An 8,299-nucleotide genomic window follows, 5' to 3' on the forward strand; every position below is an offset into this window, starting at 1 on the left:
TGAACTGAATTTTCGATTCTCCCCTCATTGTCATTCATTTTTTCTCACGTCCAGAATATTGTAAATATTATAAATACTCACACTGAAATACTGTTCGAATATTATTTGGTAACACAATAAATAAATAATTCCCATGCACAACCTTAGAGTTTTATTGGGTTCTCTCGATGTTCATCACCCATATCTAGGACATTCCATTCAATTGATTGTTTTTCTTTTTTTTTGTATTCTATCTGGTAAATTTTGTATCTATTGCTGGTAAATAAACATATTATTCTAATTTTTTGTACCGTAGTTTGCGCTGGTCAGGCCCTATCCCCCGAAACCCCGATACATTCGGAAGGGCTCGCCAGCATTATCAACCAACGACCACTCCCTACACCGTGGGGTAAGTGATCATCGAATACGAGAATCATGTGCCCTGAGCAACCGCAGTGAGCTAAAAATGACAGCCTTCTGCATCTGTCCGGCTGAGATTTCTGCCTTAGTGCGGCAAGCCGGTATGATTTTAAGATTCGAGAGTAGGGAGGTCATCATTCCACCAGGGACTCCAATAATCAGAACAACCATCTTGACAGAGCGGTCTGATTGGAGTCTGCGGAGTTCGAAGAGAAAATCTCGATATTTTATTCGTTTTCCCTCCTCTTTTCGTACGATATTCATCTGGCCAGGAGCTGAAAACTCCACGACAAATATCGTCTTGCTCTGGTGGTCGAGAAGGACTACATCAGGCGTATTCAGTGTTGCCAGAGCGATCTACTGAAATATCGCCACGAGCGGATATGAAAAGTCGCCACTTTGTCGCCACATCTTTCAAGTACCTACATGGGAGAGTAAATATGTAAAATAAAACAATGTTTTTTAGGGAACAAACGAAAACAAACTTTATTATCCTAGAATAAATATAAAAAAGAAAATAAATACATCCCTAAATTTGGCAAAATAACAAAAATAAAACAAAGTCTATTACTCACAACAAAAAATAAATAAAAATAATATTAAAAAAAAATACGAAATACAAGAAAAACAAAACATTCAGTTTGATTCACTATCGGAATCTGAACATAATTTTACATCATCTTTTGAACTTTTATATATATTGCCCATTCGTGAAAAATGTTTATCGCTAAAATTATATGTCGTACAACAGTCTTTGTTTTGTTTTAAATCCAATTTGATTCTCAATAGATCGCTTAACATTTGTGCACTCATTTTGTTTCGTTTTTTTGTTTTGATGTCCAGCATGTTAGAAAACACTCTTTCTACATCTGCATTTCCATGTGGTATGATTAAAATAGCATTAACAATTTTAGCTATATTTAAAAATAATAATGTGCCATTAAAATTTTTAGTTTCTTCTAAATCGGTCCAAAAAGAAACCACCGATTTCTGTTCCCACATCTTTTTTTCTTCAGAAGAAAAATAATGCTGAATTTTTAAAATTTCAGAAAATGCCAAATTGTCATCGCCAATATGTTTAAATTTTTTTAAACCCATTTTTATATTTTTGACAGAATTTTCATTAAATTTATAATTGAAAATATTAGTTGGTTCAACAAAATCTAAATAATCCATCCATGTTTCTTTTACGGGAAATCTTCTAACAGAATCAGTGGCGGCTTTTTGATAGAAACTAAGACACCTAAATTTAAATTGCTGAACATCGCCATTATCCAGGCTACCAAATAAAGCAGTTGTTTGCTCACTGAGTCCAAACTGAATTTCTTCAAGAGGTAACAAACTGTGGGGATGTTCAAAATTTAAAGTAAAAAGAGAATTGTCTGAAAGTAATTCTGGTTTGATGAAATTACCGCACAACTGCCTAATAAACCGTTTACTCTCTTTAGTGATAATTGGAAAAAGTACTTTTGAGGATTGAAAAAGGCTATTAAATTCATTGAAGAGTGGTAAGATAAAACGAAGAAATTCAAAGTAGGCTTTTACGAATGGATTTTGAAATTCATTGTAAATGATTTGGGCAGTGGAATTTTTATCTTCAAAACAGGCTACTTTAAATAATTCCGCTAAAACATCCCATTGCTTAAGAACTCTTTCGACGCATTTAGAAAGCGATAGCCAACGTGTTTTTGCCGGAGCTAAGATCTTATGTTTTTCCTTTCTAAAAAAATTTTGGAATTCCTCTAAAATAGACTGACGTTTGGGAGATCGGGAAAAATATGCGTAGATATTTTGTAAGAGGGATTCAATATTTGAAGGCAGTACTTCAGAAGCTGCAGATACTACAAGGTGAGCACTGTGACATATACAACCACTGACAACGATATTCTCGTTCTTATTGAGTAAATGGGTTTTAAAAGATTCCTTTACACCCATCATGACACTGGCATTATCAGAACAATATCCAACAATGTTTTCATATTTTAAATTGAAATTATTTACAGCTTTGTTAAACAGCAAAAATAAACCTTTGGCAGTCCCTTCATCAGCACCTATTTTTATACAATCTAAAATTTGTGTTGTTAAACCTTGGCTACCGTTAATAAATCTTACAAGTATGCACAACACCCTAGTGTTGGAGATATCTGTGCTCTCATCTACTAGAACAGAAAAAAGTTTGTTTTTCATTGTTTCTCTTAGATTGTCGCAAATAACAGGTGAGAGAACGTTTGTAACTATTGAACTACATTTTGTGCGACTTAATTTTACTTTTCCACTTAAAGAAGAATCTTTAAAAACACTTTTTGAAATATTTACAATATGTTGTACCGAATTGAAGCTAAAATTATGACTGACAACTAACAATGTGTACTTTAACCCTCTACCCGGAACATCTCTAAGCCACCCTTTACACAGAACACCCGTCATAATGACCGCTATCGCTAAAAAAAGCGAAAAACATACATTCTAGAGATTCATTTTTTACATATTTGGCATTTTTTATCTCTTTACTGTTTCGGAAGGGTTGAAATGAAAATATAAGCGAATATAAGAAAAAAAATATTAATATTTTATTAACAATAGGAACAAACAATTATAAATAATTTGTATTGTCGGGCTTAAAACATTGTTTTTATTTAACTTAAACATAAGTAATACCTATTGTTTTTATTTTAATACGAGACTCAAAACAATAAGAATCAATTGACAAGATATTCAAAACCACACATTTTGTTGAGCATCCAAAAGGTATAAAAAAAATACAAATCTTTTTCCAATGTCTATTGACCTGAAGTATCAAATAACTCAGAAAAAATTAATTCAAATAAAACAATTCTTTGAAAGTCTCATTGAAAATAAGAAGAAAATACAAAAAAGGAACAAAATAGTACAAAACATTTGCAATAAAATGGTAAAATCAGAGTCAAAATGAACCTAGAAAATTGTAAGAAACTACAAGAAAAAGAAAAAAAAAGCAATGAAGAATTACGAATTTCAGGAAAATATGACAAACATCAATAAACAGAACATAGGAAACATATATATGATTAGCTATATCAAAAGGAAACAAAAATTCAATAATTAAATGCAATATCGTTAGTTTATCAGTCTTCTGTAGAATAAATCACTTTTTTTACTACTTATTTTGAATTTAATTAGTAATTTTCTTAAAAAGTTACAATTGAACTATAAAAATTATGTCACAGCCTCGGATTGAGGATCAATGATCACATATCGAAAAAACAATATAAAAAATTATCACATTAGGAATAAGAACTTGGTGGTCAAATTCAACTAATAAGTCTTTCAGTTTGAAGCACAATCCAAACAAATTTTTCTAGAGCACTCCGCGCAAGTAGGTTCATCGCATTTGAGACACTTGTAGCCCGCTTTTCTTTTCTTTTGATAGGGACAGAACCTGCAAGTTACCCTGCGTTCAAGTTTATCCTTACGTGGTCCAATGGAAGACGTTTTTTGATGTGAGCGCGAGGTTGAATTTCCATCATTTAACGGTCGTCGTTGCTCTGTACGATTTTTTAATCCTGAAGACTCTTCAACAGTCTTTAAAATGAACTGCTTCAAATCTTTGTTCAAATTAGGGATGTTTGATCTAATCTTCAAAAAATTGTGCACCAGTCCTAATGCCACCTCCTTAGTAAAATCGTATCTCTTCATTTTTTTGGAGTCTTTGAACATTGCATGTAAAGTATGGCCGTTAGAGCCAGCCACAGCTAGCAAATGGTAAAAAACCGCCAGTGGCCACCGTCTTGTTTTGCGATTGGCACAATAGTTATTACACTTCATATCGAGGGTGTCGACACCACCTTTTGTGGCGTTGTAAAAGCCAATGATTTCTGGCTTATTTACTCCTTCGTCAAAACATTCACTGTGGTGCATTGAAGAGAGGAGTACTACGGCCTGATTCTTCTTTGGTACGTAAAAAAGGAGCGTGAGATCTTGGGTGAATCCATAGAGACTTGATGGTACTGCTCTTCCTTTGCTGGGTTGAAATTCAGGGGGAATTTGGGGTTTATTTTTCTTGAGTGTCCCAACCATCGTTAATCCATATTTTAGCAGAGTTTCAGCTAATTCTATTGAGGAAAACCAATTATCACAGGTGATATTTCGGTGCGTCCCAAATAGATTTTTTGTAAGGCGAACCACAGCTTGAGTTGGAATCAAACTTTTTATCACCCCCAACAAGAGATGCCCCATCGCTTCCTTTGCCCGTGTATATGTAGGCATTGTACAGATAAGAATCGTGAGCGTCGGTTAAGCATATTATTTTAATGCCATACTTGGCTGGCTTTCTTGGGTTATAAACCAAGAATCGTACTTTGCCTCTAAATCCAACCAGTCTCATCCACCGTCATGTGAGCACCAGGGGAATAATTTGTTTGGCAATTATTGATAAAATCGTCAAAAATGCTTGAAATACAAGCACTTGGGTCCGTCTTTTCTCTTTCGTCTCTGGAATTTCTGTCATCAAACCTTAATGCTTTTAAAAGGACTGAGCATCTCTTTTCTGGCATAATTGCTCGGAATAACGGTCGCCCAGTGATTGATCTATTAAATAATGATGACATATCCTCGCGAGATGATTTGAAAATTGAGCAAAACACTAGAATCCCAAGCAAGGCATCAATTTCAATTTCATTCGTGTCTTTGTATGATATGTCGTTTTTGTTCTCTATTTTTGCTCGCATTGATTCTAACTTGATATTAGTGTACATAACAATTTTGGAAATGATATTTTGGGTTATAAATAAACGCCATACTTCTTCAGGAGTAGGCCGAGAACCCAGAGCTAGAGCAGGGCCAATTATTTTACTTAATCTTATTTTTATAATATTATGCGCGGTTGTTTTGGCATTTGGTCGCTCGGGAATCGATGTCCAGGAGAAACAATTTTTTTTACCGAAGTATGTAATAGGTGCATGTTCACTATCTTCATTTGATGAAGATAGTGAACATGCACCTATAGTGAACTTTCAATAATTTGACGCCGGCGACCTCGCCGATAAGGAACGACCTCTTCATCACTCTCATGAAATTCATCCACATCGCGAGAATGTGATGGAAGGGGGCTCTGCTCTGGCATAAGATTAGCTACTAAAAGGGGAAATTGACCATCATCCAAAAGGGCGTCACCATCTTCGGGAAGGACGTCACCATCTTCAGAAAGGACTTCATGATCAGCCTCCTCTTCAAGAACCGGAGGAAAAATAGTCCTAGATTCAGGAATATATAAATCGTCCGAGTCAATGTCCGAGTCTGTCTCTTCTTCCTGGTTTGCTCGTGCTAGAGCAAGACTAACAATAAATTTCGTCCGCTTTGAAATATGTGGAAGATTTCTGTCAGCCATCGCTATTGGTATTAGGCGCTTCCTAAAAAAATATATATATCGTAAGTATATGCCATATACTAATTAGAAATAATAATTGTAATTAATTGGTGGAAGATGATAGGTAATTAAAAATCGCATGGAATAAATTTATGTCACAAAAACTATTACAATTGAAAGATGTATGCATGAAATACTGATTAGACGGATCACCCGTCATTTTGACCGGTATATCAAATAACGGTATGACGGAACATCCGTCATTTTGACTGATACATGAAACACTGATTAGACGGAACACCAGTCATTTTGACCGGTACATTTAACATTGCTTAGGCGGAACAACCGTCATTCTGACAGGCAAGGTTGTACAAAAATGTGACTTACCAAAAAACTGCTGACGGCAACAGATCCCCGATGTTTCAGGGGCAACGGTAGACGCCTGACTGAGGAACTCTGGAGAAGCCGGACAGCTGGCACGAACGAGTGCGCCTCCACCGGCGAACAATTGAACTAGAGCGGTCATAATGACCGGTATTCCGGGTAGAGGGTTAAATCAGCAATCATAATGTCCTTTGTTATATTTTGTTGTTTAAATAGTACATTTAAAGTTTTTGAATTAGCTTTTTTTTGGGAGCTTATTTTGTGTTTATTTGTATTCGCATGTTTTATTAAGTCCGATTTTTTTGCTGATAGAGAAACGTTACAACATTTGCATTTAGGTTTTCCATCGCATTCCATTAACCATCCCTCAAATAATGGCTCATCCAACCATTTAACTGAAAAACTTCGATTTTTCACAATATGTACTCTTTTTGATTGAGGAGTCTCAATTTCGTCAGAACTACTGCTACTAGTATTTTTTGTTGTTTCATCTTAAAGAAAAATTTTAAAAATAAATACCAATAATATCAAATAAACTGAGCAAATAACTTACCAGTCCTAGAAGTTGACGCAAGACTAAAGTATTTGGTAATTTCACTCATATTAACCAAGGAAATATCGGAAATTAAAATAAAATATACAAATTCAACTCAATTCACATAACATCATGCGTCACTGGCCTTACACACAAGTAGTGAAACAAAGTAAATTAGTAAATTGACAAATTTTACTATCACAATCAATAAAATTAATCAAAAACGTGCGGAACGTTGGCTAGTCGATTAAAATTGCCCAACGCGCTCCAGCCGCTATGAAAAACATGACGGGGATTCCCCGAGATTTCGCACGCGACGGTGCCATATTTAGTTGCCTTTAGCTATTATTTATTTTGGCATCCCTTAAAAATATTATTGCGACTTCTGGCGAATAATAATAAATTGTTCAAGCAACTGTTATCGATATTAATAAGGTCAACACTGGGTGTTTTTCTGACACTACTGAAAAATAAAATAATTGAAGGTAATGTTCTAAAAGTCGCCAAAAACGGGCACTTTTTGAAAAATCGCCGCCAGGCTCGAAACATCGTAAAAAGTAGTCATTTTGGCGACAAGTCGCCACAAATGGCAACACTGGGGCGTATTAGCTTGTATGAGCCTGAAGGTGGGGAACGAATAGTTCCAATAAATTCGGCACTTCTCGTTCTCCACAACGGATTCAATATCCCCCGAGCGTAGGGCAACACCAGTGTCTCGTCAATACCGTAAGGGGGCCGTAGATGGTAATATAGCACTCTTAGTGTTTGTTTGTTCTACCCAACTGTATATACACCATATATTCTACTAAAACTACAATTTTCCAAAGGATTTAAAAAATGTGAATGGCATTGTGTTGACATCATTACTTTCTGTTACAGTTTTTGAGTCCACTTGCTTATGAGAATACTACCTAAAATATATGAGGTCTGTCGAAAAAAAAAGAATTTCAATTTTTCTCAAAAAAATAATTATTCATTCATCAATGTCATTGATCTCTCCCAGCGATTCGGTTTTCATCTCCCCAAACGCCATCCATTCATGGGTCTCTTTACTCTTGAGAACAAAAAAAAGTCGCATGGGGTTAAATTTGGTGAATACGGCGTCAGAGGCATAATTACGCTGTTGTTTTTGGCCAACTCAAATTGACGAGCCATAAATTGTTTTTCCACAATACCTGACGTTTTTTTGTATTGCTTCTCGCAAGCCGCTCATAACTTCACGATAATACTCCTTATTGATCGTACGACCATGTGACAGGAACTCCTGATGCACAACGCCACGGTAATGGAAGAAAACAGTGAGCAAAACTTTAATATATTTTATCGAATTGTGCTTCTTTTTGTCTTGGCTCTCCTAGGCTGTTCCATTGGGACGATTGGACTTTGGTTTCGATTTCATATCCATGATTCGCTACCAGTTATGACCCGTTCGAACAAATCTGGATCGCTGTTGACGTCATTCAACAACTCCTGAGCGACGGTTTTTTTTGTCAAAACTCAGCAATTTTCGAACGAACTTCGCTGCCACACGCTTCATGTCCAAAATTTCCGAAAAAATTGCATGGCATGAGTCAACCGATATGGCGACATATTCAGCGACTTCTCCAATAGTGATTCGCCATAACAATTTCTTTCAC

The 8,299-nt window shown here is 35.6% G+C and overlaps 1 protein-coding gene and 1 long non-coding RNA gene across 7 annotated transcripts in view; both read left to right on the forward strand.

The window, feature by feature from the left end:
* The window catches only part of LOC111507980 (uncharacterized), a 243,898-nt gene that overhangs the window by 59,662 nt on the left and 175,937 nt on the right, over positions 1 to 8,299 (forward strand). The window lies entirely within an intron of this gene.
* LOC141480897 (uncharacterized) overlaps positions 1 to 8,299 on the forward strand; it is a 29,143-nt gene that overhangs the window by 6,631 nt on the left and 14,213 nt on the right. The gene's annotated exons all lie outside the window — the stretch shown is intronic.

Source organism: Leptinotarsa decemlineata, unplaced genomic scaffold, assembly GCF_025532065.1.
Source record: "Leptinotarsa decemlineata unplaced genomic scaffold, Ldec_3_MD MMD2_tig00000026_RagTag_RagTag, whole genome shotgun sequence".
Taxonomy (NCBI): domain Eukaryota; kingdom Metazoa; phylum Arthropoda; class Insecta; order Coleoptera; family Chrysomelidae; genus Leptinotarsa; species Leptinotarsa decemlineata.